General features: G+C 43.5%; 1 protein-coding gene across 10 annotated transcripts in view; it reads left to right on the top strand.

Annotated features, from left to right (window-relative positions):
* LPP (LIM domain containing preferred translocation partner in lipoma) overlaps positions 1-12769 on the top strand; it is a 765001-nt gene that overhangs the window by 60113 nt on the left and 692119 nt on the right. For all 10 annotated transcript variants that reach the window (XM_070371859.1, XM_070371864.1, XM_070371863.1 and 7 more), the window contains one exon: positions 9666-9782. The gene's annotated coding sequence lies outside the window, so the exon portion shown is untranslated. The remainder of the gene's footprint in view (positions 1-9665; positions 9783-12769) is intronic.

Genomic DNA, 12769 nt, shown 5'->3' with positions numbered 1-12769 from the left:
TGGAATCCTACAGTATTTGTCCTTTTGTGACTGGCTTATTTCACACAGCATAATGTCTTCAGGATTCATTCATATTGTAGCATGTGTCATAATGTCCTTCCTTTTTATGGCTGAATAGTAAAATAAGTTGTATATATACAGCACATCTCATTTATCCATGTAGGTGTTATTTCTTATCTCAGTTTTATAGTGGAAGAACCTGAGACTTTGAGGCTTTAATAAGTAAGTTGCCCAGCATCACTCAGGCAGTAGTGGAGCTGGGATTTGAACCCAGGTCATGTGGCTTCAGAGTGCATGTGACCAGGAGGAAGCAGTTAGTGGAGTTCAGATGCCAAGAGTATGAAAAACCAGGGTGATTCTCTCCTGGATGGCAATACCTTCTCACATAGTGTTGTGACATTTCAGTAACCAAGTATTCCCAGGGACCATATGTACACAGATATTTTCCTCTGGTTTATATTGGCCTCTGGGTAACTCAGAGCCACATGTGAAGCCTACATCTAGCAAGTGGTATGAGACGTATGGCCCTTATCTTTTGTAACCCTTGTCCTTTTCCTTCACTTTATTTCCCCATCTCCCTTCCCAGTTTTCTTACTTAAAAAAAAAAATCATGAGCTATGTACATCTTTTGTCAGGTAGTTCAGATTCTTTCTGGAACAAGGCAGAATATATAAATGAGTGACATGTTGTCAGATATTTTTGTTAATTTTATGGAAAGACACTAAAGGTGGGATCTTCTCACCTGACTCTGCTGCTGATTCAGTGTCTAACTTGGGCAAAGATGCATGCACCTTTCTGAATCTCAATTTTCCTTCCTGGAAGATGGGGCTGCAGTTGATGACAGCAAAGGTTTCTTCTGCTCAAGGCATTCCACATGGTTTATCTCCTTTTGTTCTCCCAGTACTCCCACAAGGCAGGTGCTGTTGTGCCCTTTTTACTTGAGAAAAATAAGGGCTAGAGAAGTAGGAAAGTTCACCTAAACTCCTATATCTCCTAAGTGCCAGCATCAGTGATCCAGGATGTTAGCCACAGTACTCGCCTACTGCCTTTAAGCAGCCTTTAAGGTTTCTGTCATCTGTGGCATGCATTCATCTACATTCATCAAATTGTATTAAATCTTTATTGGGTTCCCACTTATGTGCCTCATACTGTTCTGGGCATGGATCCAGTACTGGGTTTGAATGAAGAAAAAGACACAAAACAAAGATCCCTTGGAACTTACATTCTAGAGAGATATGTGGAGGAGGCGGATGATAGATGAACATGTAAACAGCAGAGAGTGATAAGTAACGCTGAGGAGGGTTCACGGAGGATGCCCTGCCTGTGAGGGAGTGGAGGAGGGGATGATGTTTAAGTTGAGCTCTGAATGCTGGGGAGCCAGCCATGGGCAAGTCAAGGGGGAGAGGGCAGGGCCAATACCAGGTCCGTGGAGTGGGAATGAGTTTGTATTTGAGGAACAGAGGAGCCCAGTGTGCCAGGAGGGTGGGCTGCAGGGGGGGAAGCATGGGATGAGGGCGAGGCAGGGGCTGGGATGTGTCAGTGAGCTCAAGAAGGGCTTGGACCTGAGTTGAGTGCTGGAAGGCATCGGAGTTACATTTACCAGCATCACTCTAGCTGCCGTGGGGGAAGTGCATTGCCAGGAGTAGAAGCAAGCAACAGCCCAGGGTCACAGTGATTAGGGGGGTCCGAGTGGGACCAGAGAGAAGCGAGCAGATTTGCTCAGGACATGCTTCTGAGAGATCGTCTCCAGAATGTCAAGACCAGTCTCCTCCAGAGAAATGTCAGGTTCAAGTGGCAGGAATCTGAGAGACTCCCATGGAGGCACAGTAGGGGTTCACAGCCTGGCAGCTGGTTTGGACTAGGAGGTTCTGAGTACTCTCTGCTTTGATGTCTAGCCTGGAGCTTCTGGCCAAGGACTGGAGGGCAGTGGCTTCCTGCCTCTGACTTCCTGGCTGAGGGCTGCGGGAGCTCCACAGCACAGCGAGCTCCACAGTGAGCCCGGCAGGACATGCTGCTTCCTTTGCTCTGTCTGGGCATTTGTATAAAGCATTCTTTCCCATCAAGAATAGAGAACATCCAGAGTGATGCTGACTTTATGGGCCATATTTAACATAGTGTTTCCCTTTGATGTGTGCTCTGTTCTTGCAGAGACTACTGCCTCGCATAAACTCTGTGGTGAAGAGCCTTCAGCTGCCCTGTCAGATGGATTTAGAAGGCTTGGTGGCGGCCCGGAAGACCTGGCGCTTCAAAGCCCTACTTTGCCTTGGGGACCCTCGTCCATGGGCACCCCCAGCCCTTTTCTTTTATTTGAGTTTGAATTCACACTTGCTGGCCCTTGCCTCTTCCCTGTAATTCCTTTTAATGGGCTGGGCTTTCCTGTGAATACTCCAGTTTTCAGTGGAGAAACTGGCCTCAGAGAAGTTGGGTGATAGAGGCTGAGTCACAGGGAATGCACTAGGCCGAAATGACTTAGTACATGTCTCATGGCAATTTAATACTGCACTCTGCCTAAGCCTGGAGATGCTCAGAGATCATAGACAGACTCATCTGAGATTCATTCCTGAAGCTTCACAAACTCCTCTTCAAATAGTTTGCAGTCTATAGTTATCAGGGCTTTAAATTTTTTTTTTTTTTGGTAAACTTTTTTTTTTAACAACATCTCTTACAAACAATGTTTTGTTTTTGCTCACTTCAGTTTCTTTGAAAATTTCTCTCCTATTGACCATTCATTTAGTCACCACACATTTATTGAGTTCTTACTGTATGCCAGGCATTGTGCTAGGTGCTGGGGATGGATTCAGAGATAATTTGGAGGCGTTTGGGAGTGGATAATTACAGCACAGTGAGATAAGTGCTATAATAGAGGGATATATAAAGAGCTAGAAATAGCACTATGAATAACATCTCTGAACAAACTGCGTTCTTTTTTCCTCTTGGATTATTCCCTTATGTATATTGCCCAAAGTGGGATTACTGGGTCATTTAAAAGATGAAAACAATTTGGCACAAAAAGATGTAATGACTTGCCTGGGGAATACAGCTCAATTTTCTATGGGGGAAAATTGTTGACAAGTCCAGATTTAGATACTTCACCAGGAGAATTGGGCAGTTTTTGTACTATTCCTATCAATGTGGTGGTTTTCAGGGGAGCACCTCTTCTTAACATGTCACCGCACATGTAGAAACACGTGTCCTTATATTTAATCTCATAGATCCCTTGTTGATGCTCACTACCTATGTATTAATAAGTATGGTCATTTCCATTTTATGAATGAGAATGTGCCTTTGTTAAAAAGAAGTGACTTGCTCAGGATTCCATAGTTATTAGTGGAGAATCGAAACATCAGGTGTAAGATTTTTTGATTCTGTATCTTCTTTCCTGTTTTCCATGCTCTTTTTACCAACTGAGGCTTGGGCTGGGGTTACTTTATTCCAGTGAGGGCTTGAAATTCATTTAGTGGTTGTAGAAGCTCTTCTCTAAAAGGTCAGAATCCATGAGATAGGTATAGAAGTCCTAACTTCCAGAGGGTCTGGTGTCCTTCTATACATTGACCTGAAAGGGCCTGAAGGCTCATTATTCCTGACCCTGGCTCAGGTCTTGAAAGGTTAATGCATGGCCTTAGCACTGAAGCGCAGAATCCCAAGGAAAGCTGAGACCGCACGACAGTCCTGCTTTGAAACATTTATTGTTTTTCTTGTATACTCGGCTGTATGCTTCCCAGCTTTAAATTCACTTATTTTGTTATTCATAACATTTCCCTAGTATTTTTGGCATTTAAGTGAAAACTTCTACCCCAGGTACCCGTAATCAGACAGCAGTACCTGTTCAGTGTGAACACCCATCATTCTCCCAGTCTCTCATTTAGTCACCTTCTGCCATAACTCATGCTGTTCCTTTTGCTTGAGATGACCTCTCCCATCGTCATCCCTAGGACTCCTGCTCCTCCTATAAACTTCTGCACACATACCCCCTTTCTGAGTGGATACTTCACCTTCTGAGTGAAGTAACCTCTGGTCACTGCCCACTTCCCGCCGTCCACAGTTCCCCAGAATTGGTCTCTTTGTTTTCTGTTTTGCTGACTCACAACACAGTGGGCTCTGAGGCAATAAAGTATAACCATGTGATACTTATGAGCATGGGATCTGGATTTGAATCTTGCTGTGATGCTTCCTAGCTGTGTGATCTGTTAGGCCAGTTAAGCTGGTAAGTTTGCTCATCTGTCAAGTCTGTACAAGTAATCACGGCAACCTACAGTGTTGTTTGGAGGATTTGTATTGTTATCTGTGCCTCTGCTATGGCACCCACCATCATGTAGTCTTTCTAGACTGGGAGCTATTTAAGGGCAGAAAGGGAATTACACCTTGCCTGTGCCTTTGCCTTATGGGACCTGCCACAAAATCCCCTTTAAGGGAAAGGATTCCATGTAACATCCCAGTAGTGTCAGTTCAGGCTCATATGTAGGCCCCAGTAATGTGGTCCCAGGACTGTCCAGGAGCTCTATGATGTCGTGCTTCTTGCACACACAGTACATGCTGCATAGACTTCTGGCTCCTGCTTCTTGAGTGACAGGAAAGAGGCTTGAGCTTGTGTTTAGCCTATGTTCTTCTGATTCATCAAATTGGATAGCTTTGTCATTTCCCTGAAGGCAGAGTGGAAATCCTGTTTGGAGCATGAGACTTGATTTCTTTTCCGGGTCGTCCGTGGGTGAGCATTCTGGACTAGAAGAAAGGGTCGATGGAGGTGTGGGTTTGGGGCAACACTAAGGGCCACCCACTCCTCTGATGTCTCTGAGTGGGGCCACAGAGAAGTGGTCCCGCCCCAGGAAACTTTACTTCAGACCCTCCTAGCTGTGCTATGTCTGGAAGCTGACAATGGAGGGGATTCGGCTCCAATAGCTCTACCATTTCACTTTCTCTTGTGTCATTTTTCAAAATGCAATAGCCATGAGCATCAAGAGCCTGACACATAAGGTATTCCATGTTTTGGCCACAACATTCCTTTCCAGCCTCATGTCCCACCACTTCCCTCCGTGTTTTCTGCCACTGGCCTCCCCAGATTAGTCACTTTCCCCGAGAACACCCTGAGCTCCTCCCTCAAGGCCTTAGCACATCGTGTTCCCTGGGCTGATTTCCCACCTCCTCATACGTGGAAATCCTCTTGTGTGCTCAGGCTCAGTTTAAAGTCATCATCAGCAGGGCTCTTCCTGACCTTCCAAAGGACACCCGCATGTACTGGTATTTTGCACACTCTTCTACCGTCTTGTTGTGGGGGAGTGTGTCCTCTGTAACCCCTTTGAGAGCTCAAGGCAGGTCCAGCTCAGCGCCCACCTCTGCAGGGCCCATACACAGTGCCTCCAGGGCAGGAGGTGCTAGTGAAAGTCTGCTTTGTGTACCTCTGAGCGCAGGGCGTCTAACATCGTGGCAGTTCACGGTTGCGCCGGGAGTTGGGGTGGGGGTGTGTGTTCAGAAGCTCATACTAGGATTACCTGCGATTTGTTTCATCATGAGCCCAGACATTTGAATTCTGTTTTGAGTCACTCTGGTATCAGCTCACTCTTAACCTTTCTCTGGCCTGCTTCCCACATAGCTGGCAGATGTCTTCTTAGCGCTCTGAACTTAGGGCTCTGGACTTTTTATTTCATGTAAGAACATAGCAGCAAGATCATATGGCAAGTCTGTTTTTGGTTTTCTGAGGAACCTCCATACTGTTTTCCATCATGGCTTTCCAATTTACATTTGCACCAAAATGTAGGAGGGTTCCCTTTTTTCCATATGATCCAGAAATCATGTTTGGACAAAAGTATAATTTTGTGGGTGTGTGTTTGGACAAAAATATAATTCTAAAAGTTACATGCATTCCTGTGTTCATAGAGGCACTATGTGTGATAGCCATGACATAGTAACAATCTAAATGTCCATGAACGGACAAGTGAATAAAGAAGATGATGTATATATATACACAATAGAATACTACTCAGCCACGAAAAGGAATGAAATAATGCCATTTGCAGCAACGTGGATGGACCTAAAGATTATTATACTAAGTGAAGTAAATCAGAAAGAGAAAGATATCTTAGGATATCACTTGTATGCGGAATCTAAAATATGACACAGATGAACTTATCTACTAAACAGAAACAGACTCAGGGATGTAGACAACAGACTTGTGGTTGCCCAGAGGAAGGGGAGGTGGAGGAGGGATGGATTGGAAACTTGGAATTAGCAATGCAAACTATTGTATAGAGAATGGATAAGCAAGAAAGTTCTACTGCATAGGGAACTATATTTAATATCCTGTGATAAAACATACTGGAAAAGAATATGAAAAAGAATACACACACATATATATGTAGGTATATATCTAAATCACTTTGCTGTACAGCAGAAATTAACACAACATTGTAAATCAACTCTACTTCAACTGAAAAATAATAACAACAGCGAGGTGGCATTCAAGAAAGATCTACTTGCTTTTAAGGTGAACACTTTTCAGTGTAAAAGTTCAGACTTTATTTTTTATCCCAAAGCTCCTTAAAATGTGAACATAGCGGTTTATTTTTCCCAGGTATATTTTTGCTTCTAGCAGAATAGCTGTCCATAGTATGGTTTTAACTGCAAAATAATAAAACCCAGGTCGTGGAGCTTGACTTTTGAAGACTTGAGGTCAAATTCCAGCTTTACCATTACTAGCCCCCAAATCTTGGACAGTTGCCTGACTTCTTGACCCTTAGTTTCCTCAGTGGACAATAGGAAATCTTTCTTATAGGGCTGATGGACAGTTTAAATGAGATCTTGGGCATTAAACTGAGGTTTTTACTACTGTCTGGCTCATCAACTGAATTTGAAGGCCATCTTCAAAACTGTTCCAAAGAGTTTGCTTTTGGTGGAAAACGTTTGGATATTTATGTTTTCAGGTATGTGTTTTATTTTTGGATGACAAAATAAATGAATTTATAGTCATGGAACACACAGCATCTAACAGACTTAGGAAGCATACATGGCTTAGACTCAGTTGTAGTTCTAGTAAATTAGAACCACAGAATCATAGGCTTTGAGAAGTTGTAGACAGACCTTGGAAGATGAGGATGAACATTGGTTAAGGCGCACTCTGTGCAGACTCTGTGCTTTGCATGCTTGTATGGAATCCCAAGAAATGGTTGCATACACCTTGATGGGTAGGTGTATTAGACCCATTTTGCAGACAGGAAAGCTTGAGCTCAGGGAGGTTGAATACTTTACACATGTTCAATATCAAAGCCTTGAAGTTTGCCTTGTCCTTGTGATGGGCTCTAAAATCCTTTCCATTTACAGATGTGATAAGATCTGCCTTTATCCTCTCATTCCACAAGTTCTGGGCCAGATAAAGCAGTGGAATTTTGCAGTCTTGGTGTCCCATAACTTATTTAGTGAATCTAGAAGAGGGTCTTGACTTTTCCTGCCAGGAATCTGCTCACTTGAAGCTCCTTTGATTCATTCGTCAGGGTTTACTTCTATTTTTCCCTTTTGGGAAGATACTTGCCATGGGCCAGCTCCACTTTTGAGGTCAGGAGTGTATTTGAAGATGACTTCATATTTTCTTTAAGAAAAAAATTTACAGGTGGAAATTAAATTTGTTGAGCATTTCCCATCATCTCCTTCAACATATGGTGGTGGGAAGTGACAGCACTGGTCTGGTAAGTAGGGAGTTCTCACCTGGAATCTGTCACTGACCAGTGAGAAAAGTTGGGCCAAGCCTTCCTCCTCTGGGGCTTCAGTGTCTTCGTCTGTAAACAGTGAGGACACCATCAGGTGATTCTTAAGATTTTGAAACTCTGCATGTCTTGTGGTGTCAAAACCATCAATTTCTGCTGAGCTGCGTAATCCTGCAGCTGTTTTCTCTGATACTTTTCAATCTTTAGGTTTAATCTATTCCACAATGTATAATTTTTTAAAGGGATGCTTTTATAGACACTTCTGAAATATAAAATCGGGGGGTAAATGGATGTTAAAAAATAGAAAACAACCAATTAAATTGTGTATAGTATGTAATTCTCCTTGGAAACTTAGGAAGAAATTGAGGAGCACTTTAACAACTGGTAATTTAAATTGCATTTGAACTCTGCTAATGGTTTGTTTGCAGAAGAACTTCAATCATTTCACAGCGGTTCTTTTGCGAAACTGCTTGTTCTCTTTATGGAAAGGAAGAAAAAAATTATTGAAAGAGAGGTTGACTATGGAAAAGGGGGGCCACATTCATTTGTGCTTGGAGAGAAGGTAGCCAATGCCTGAGACATTGCCCCAGGGCCATGGTGGAGAGATTTACCTTTCAGCAAAGTTTGAAAATCTGGGGACGTCAGCTGCCCTTTGCTGCTGTTGTAGAAATTGTTCTGATTGATGTCTCCCTCTGCAAGGAGAGGCTTAGGTTTCCTGGGGCTTAGAGTTGGGATCTTTTTGTTTTTCTGAGATTGCACTGCCCACAAGGCCAGTGTTGGCCTCCTAGTTCTCCGTCCCTCAGTGGCTTTGACGATTCCAGTGCCCATGAAGACCACTAGTTCTCAGGAAATGCATTGCTTTGCTGGACTTACCTTGATGATCCTCCATTTTCTCAACTTAGTTTTTTTTTTTTTTTTTTTTTTGCTATCGGGCTGTATGCAAGAGCTTTAAACAAATGTTCTGAGGTCTGGGTGTGTAAGTCCTGGTTATCCTTCAAAGCTGATTGTGTGGCTGAGGGCAGGTCTCTCTGGCCAGTGAATGTCAGTCATTTCTTCTGTTAAAGTGGCCATAAATCACTCCAGGGGAGCAGGACCCAAAGTGGAGCCTTGGGCTGCCTACCTCTCACTGTGCTTTTGGGTGGCCACCTCCCCGCTCTGGTCCCCAGTTTCTCCTCCTGTAAGTTGGAAGGGTTGAAGTGGGTCATTTTTAAGGTCCCTTTCAACTTTGAGCTTGTATAGGTATTTGAAGATTGAATGAGATCATATTCACAAAATGATTGTGTGATTGGGTCAATAATGTTTAAAATGACAACAGTGAAAATGGGAGTAGTCGTTTTCCTGGTATGCGGATTTCCCCTGAATCTACATTTTATAACAATCTGCTCCCCTAGAACACTTGTCTGTTGGAATATATATTGCAGGATTCTTGATAAAGTAGTACTAGTTCTTAATGAAATAAAGTAGCGAGGACTTGCCAGGAAGCGTCAAGATTGTCCAGCCCTCTACTGCCCATTGACTGTCATTTTTTAGGCAATGAAACTAAGGTTCACAGCAGCCACTGGATCCTATAGTTAGAAATTTGTCTCCAAATTCATATTTTTTTCCTCTTTTTATTTACTGTAGTTCAGGTTTCACTGTTAATTTTTTCTTGCCTAAAATGTATCTAATTGATCTCTCTCTTTCACTTTTGATATTATGATGAAGCTATCTCCCACTTCCCCCCAAAGCTGAGGTATGAACACTGGGGTACCAGCATTCTCTTTCTTCATCATTCTGAGACATATTAATGAAACAGAAGTGCCAGGAGCTGACTGGTGGCTTAGGAGATACAGAGATCAGCCACTACATTTGTGGGTTTCAAGCCTGGTGTAATTTCCAGTATGGTTTACCCAGCAAGCTCATAAGCTTGGGGAAGTTCTACAGCTAGTAAGATCCTAGGGATTCATAGTTAACCTCCTTGTCCCATTTCTACAGGTGAGATCATTGCGGAAACAGAACGGAGGACGGAATCCAGTCACCTGATTCCAGTTCAGTGCTTTTGCTGTTGTTCTACAGGGTATTTGTCGGAGGGAAGATATTTTTCCTCAGCTGGTGAGTTCTGTGCAAAAAAAAGAGAACTTTTTCCTTTTATAATCAATATGCATATTTTAATGAAATTTTAAAATCAGTTTCCATTTAAATCATGGGCACTGGTAACTAGGATGGAAGAACTAAGAAGAACAAAAATATTCTTCCTTTTTTTTCTTGAGTTGATTTTATTGATGATGGACAATGAATGGCAAGATATAATAATGCTAATAAAATGGACGGCAAAGCTAAGGCAGGACTCAGCCTTTGGAAGGTGGCAGGAAGAGAAACTGGAAGAAAATCTGGAGTAATTACGATTTTGGGTGGCCAATAACTGCACTGCTTCCTTCTTTCTCCTTTGGTGTGGAGGGGAGCATTCTTGAAATTGAATGACGAGAAAGAGTCAGTGAACAGTGTTATGGGTGTATGTGAGGAAAGGAAGTAGTAGTTTTAAGTGGCTGTTGCTCACCCCTGTGCAGGGTGCTTCTTCTGTGATTTTGTATTTTCACATCAACCCTTTGTGGTGAGAAAGGCTAAATTTCCTTAGACAAGGGTGTGTACCTGTCCTAAAGGGCCTGCAGCATCTCCACGGGGATCTGAGTTTTAATCCTCAGATTAAACGGGAATGGTGAGCAGGTAAGGTAAACTTTCCCTTTAACTTTGGAATTCCTCTGTGTTTATAGCAGGTAGAACATATTCTAGAAAAGAATCGATGATATGGGATATCCTGAGCTATAGAAGAATCTGAGAAAAACAGCTGAGGGATTGTGGGCAAGACTTCTATCTAGAATTCTAAATCTGTACTCTCATTCCCAGGGCCAGTCCCTAAACGCCTCACCTCTGGCTTTTTTACTGAATAAATAGTGTGTCTTGCCATGTTTATGGCTTAGTTTTTCAAAAGGGAGAGGATTCTGTTGTGATCAGTAAAACCTAACTCCATTTAAAAGTGAGGCTGAGTTTATAGGTTTTGTCACTCTTTTCTTAATCAGTGTGTCTTAAAAGAACACCCGGCTGGCTTTCTTTGCGCCTGTGGATCTACATAAGGTGAAAGGCTGGAAACCGCTGCTTGGACTCTTCAACGTTCATTTCAGTCTATAACATTTCAAACATGGTCTGGAATGTTTCTCCCCAAGCAGACACTCTGAGCATCAGATGTAAATCTTGGTTCTCTGCTCCCGCGCCTGAGTTTTTCCAGTGCTTCAAATTCAGTTGTGATGAATATGAAGCCTTGTACTTGGGTTCAAACAAAAGTTCTAGTGTGTCATGGCAGAATGGGAGAGAGTGCGTTACCAGGAGCGAGTTGGAAGAAGCTCAGCAGGGTCTGTTGTCCATAAGCTAATTATCAGCCAACAGTGGTTTTTGTCCTCCAGAACACTGATGCAGCCTCAGACGGTGGTGCAGAGAGGGCAGTGTGGGTGGCTGACGGGCGGAAGCCGGCAAGTCTCGAGGGCGGGTGGCCTCAAGCTCAGTGTGGCAGGCCCGGGCTCTGCCTCTCTGACACGCTCCCTGCTCTGCCGTCTTGTGTGTGTGTGAGCTTCATCCACAGGCTGTCTCCCCTCACGGTTGGGAACTGGCTGCCCGCTGTCACCCGGAAACTCATGGCCGCTAAATGCTGGAGAAGAGGCGGTCCCTCAAGAGAATATCTGGGTGCTGTTAGGATGCAGAGAGAGGACTAACGTTTGCAGGTGACCACGGACCTTATTTTACCCTCCTGTCAGAACTCTCCTAGGCTGGTGGACTTTAGTCCTTGCCTCCTCCTCTGAAAGAGACACTGGCCAACTGGCCTCTTCACACCATGGTGCTGAGAGGACCGGAAATGATGTCCCACTCTTACTGGAATGGATCCAGAAAACGCAGGATGCAGAGCACAAATAACAGTGGCCTTTAAGAATATAAAACATGGTCAGAAGAGGGACAGTATCTCCTGCCCACGTGTGTAGCCCCAGGCTAGTGGGATCTCCGGCCTCTGGTAGGTGCACGGTGCATTTTCATGGATAGAAAGACTAAATCTAGAGGTAGTTACTGTCCCTTTTCCTGAGGGTGTTCAGGCACTGGCCAGTTCTCTGTTGGAAAGCTTTAGGAATTCTAGCACAGATGAGGCTGAACTGCATGCTTTTATGAGAATGAAACAAACCACTGGACAGAAATAGGCTTTTGGGACCAGTATGGCCTAAGAAGTCTGTGAATACAGTGAGTATGGTGGGGTGGGGTAGCAGAAGGCCTGTCAGTTATTAGATGTGCAACCCTAGAAAACAATATCCCTCCACCTTCATTTCCCTGATTGGAGATTTAGAAATAATAATCATTTCCTGCTCACCTCTCGTTTGCTTAGAGCATGTTTGTTGATAGATGCCAACCTGTTTGGGAAACTGTAAAGTGTGAGCCTTACATGATGGGTCATTACAGTTGCTTTCTTCTTTTGTTTAAATACAAAGAATATAAAGAAAAATAAGATAGTGACGATAAAGAAAAATACTGATCTTAAATATAAAGAAACGTAATGCAATGTAATGTGCAGGCCCCTGTACTCTTCCTGGTGCATCATATATATGCTCAATGTGTGTCCTTCCTTCCAGCTCTGCACCCCCAGCATCCCCAGGACTGGACAGGCAGTAATTTGTCCCCAGTCTTGGAAAGCAGCTAGATCTGGGACCTGGCTCATTGACGATGGTTGAGCTTGAGATGAAGTTGTGTATCATGGTTACTTTTTGTATTTGTTTTTGCTGTAGGCAGTGGGAGATGCAAGGAGGTAGATTTGAAGACTGAGGAAGTCTCAATGCTTTGAAACATCCCCTAGAAGCTACAGTCTGCCCGTTTGGGACTTGCTTTGTTTGATTAGATAATCACACCTTCTGCTCTAGGCATGACTTACCCAGTGGGAGTCAGGAAGGAAATTATTTCCCTCTGTTGATACTAGCATACAGTTGATGATGGTAGCTAAGGGCTCTCAGTTTTAATATTTCCTCTTTGGTCCTCAGGAGAATCAGGTATTAGTCTCTGCCGGAAGCAAA

The sequence above is a fragment of the Bos mutus genome, chromosome 1 (assembly GCF_027580195.1).
Source record: "Bos mutus isolate GX-2022 chromosome 1, NWIPB_WYAK_1.1, whole genome shotgun sequence".
In the NCBI taxonomy this organism is placed as follows: domain Eukaryota; kingdom Metazoa; phylum Chordata; class Mammalia; order Artiodactyla; family Bovidae; genus Bos; species Bos mutus.
This window is presented reverse-complemented; position numbering and strand designations above follow the sequence as displayed.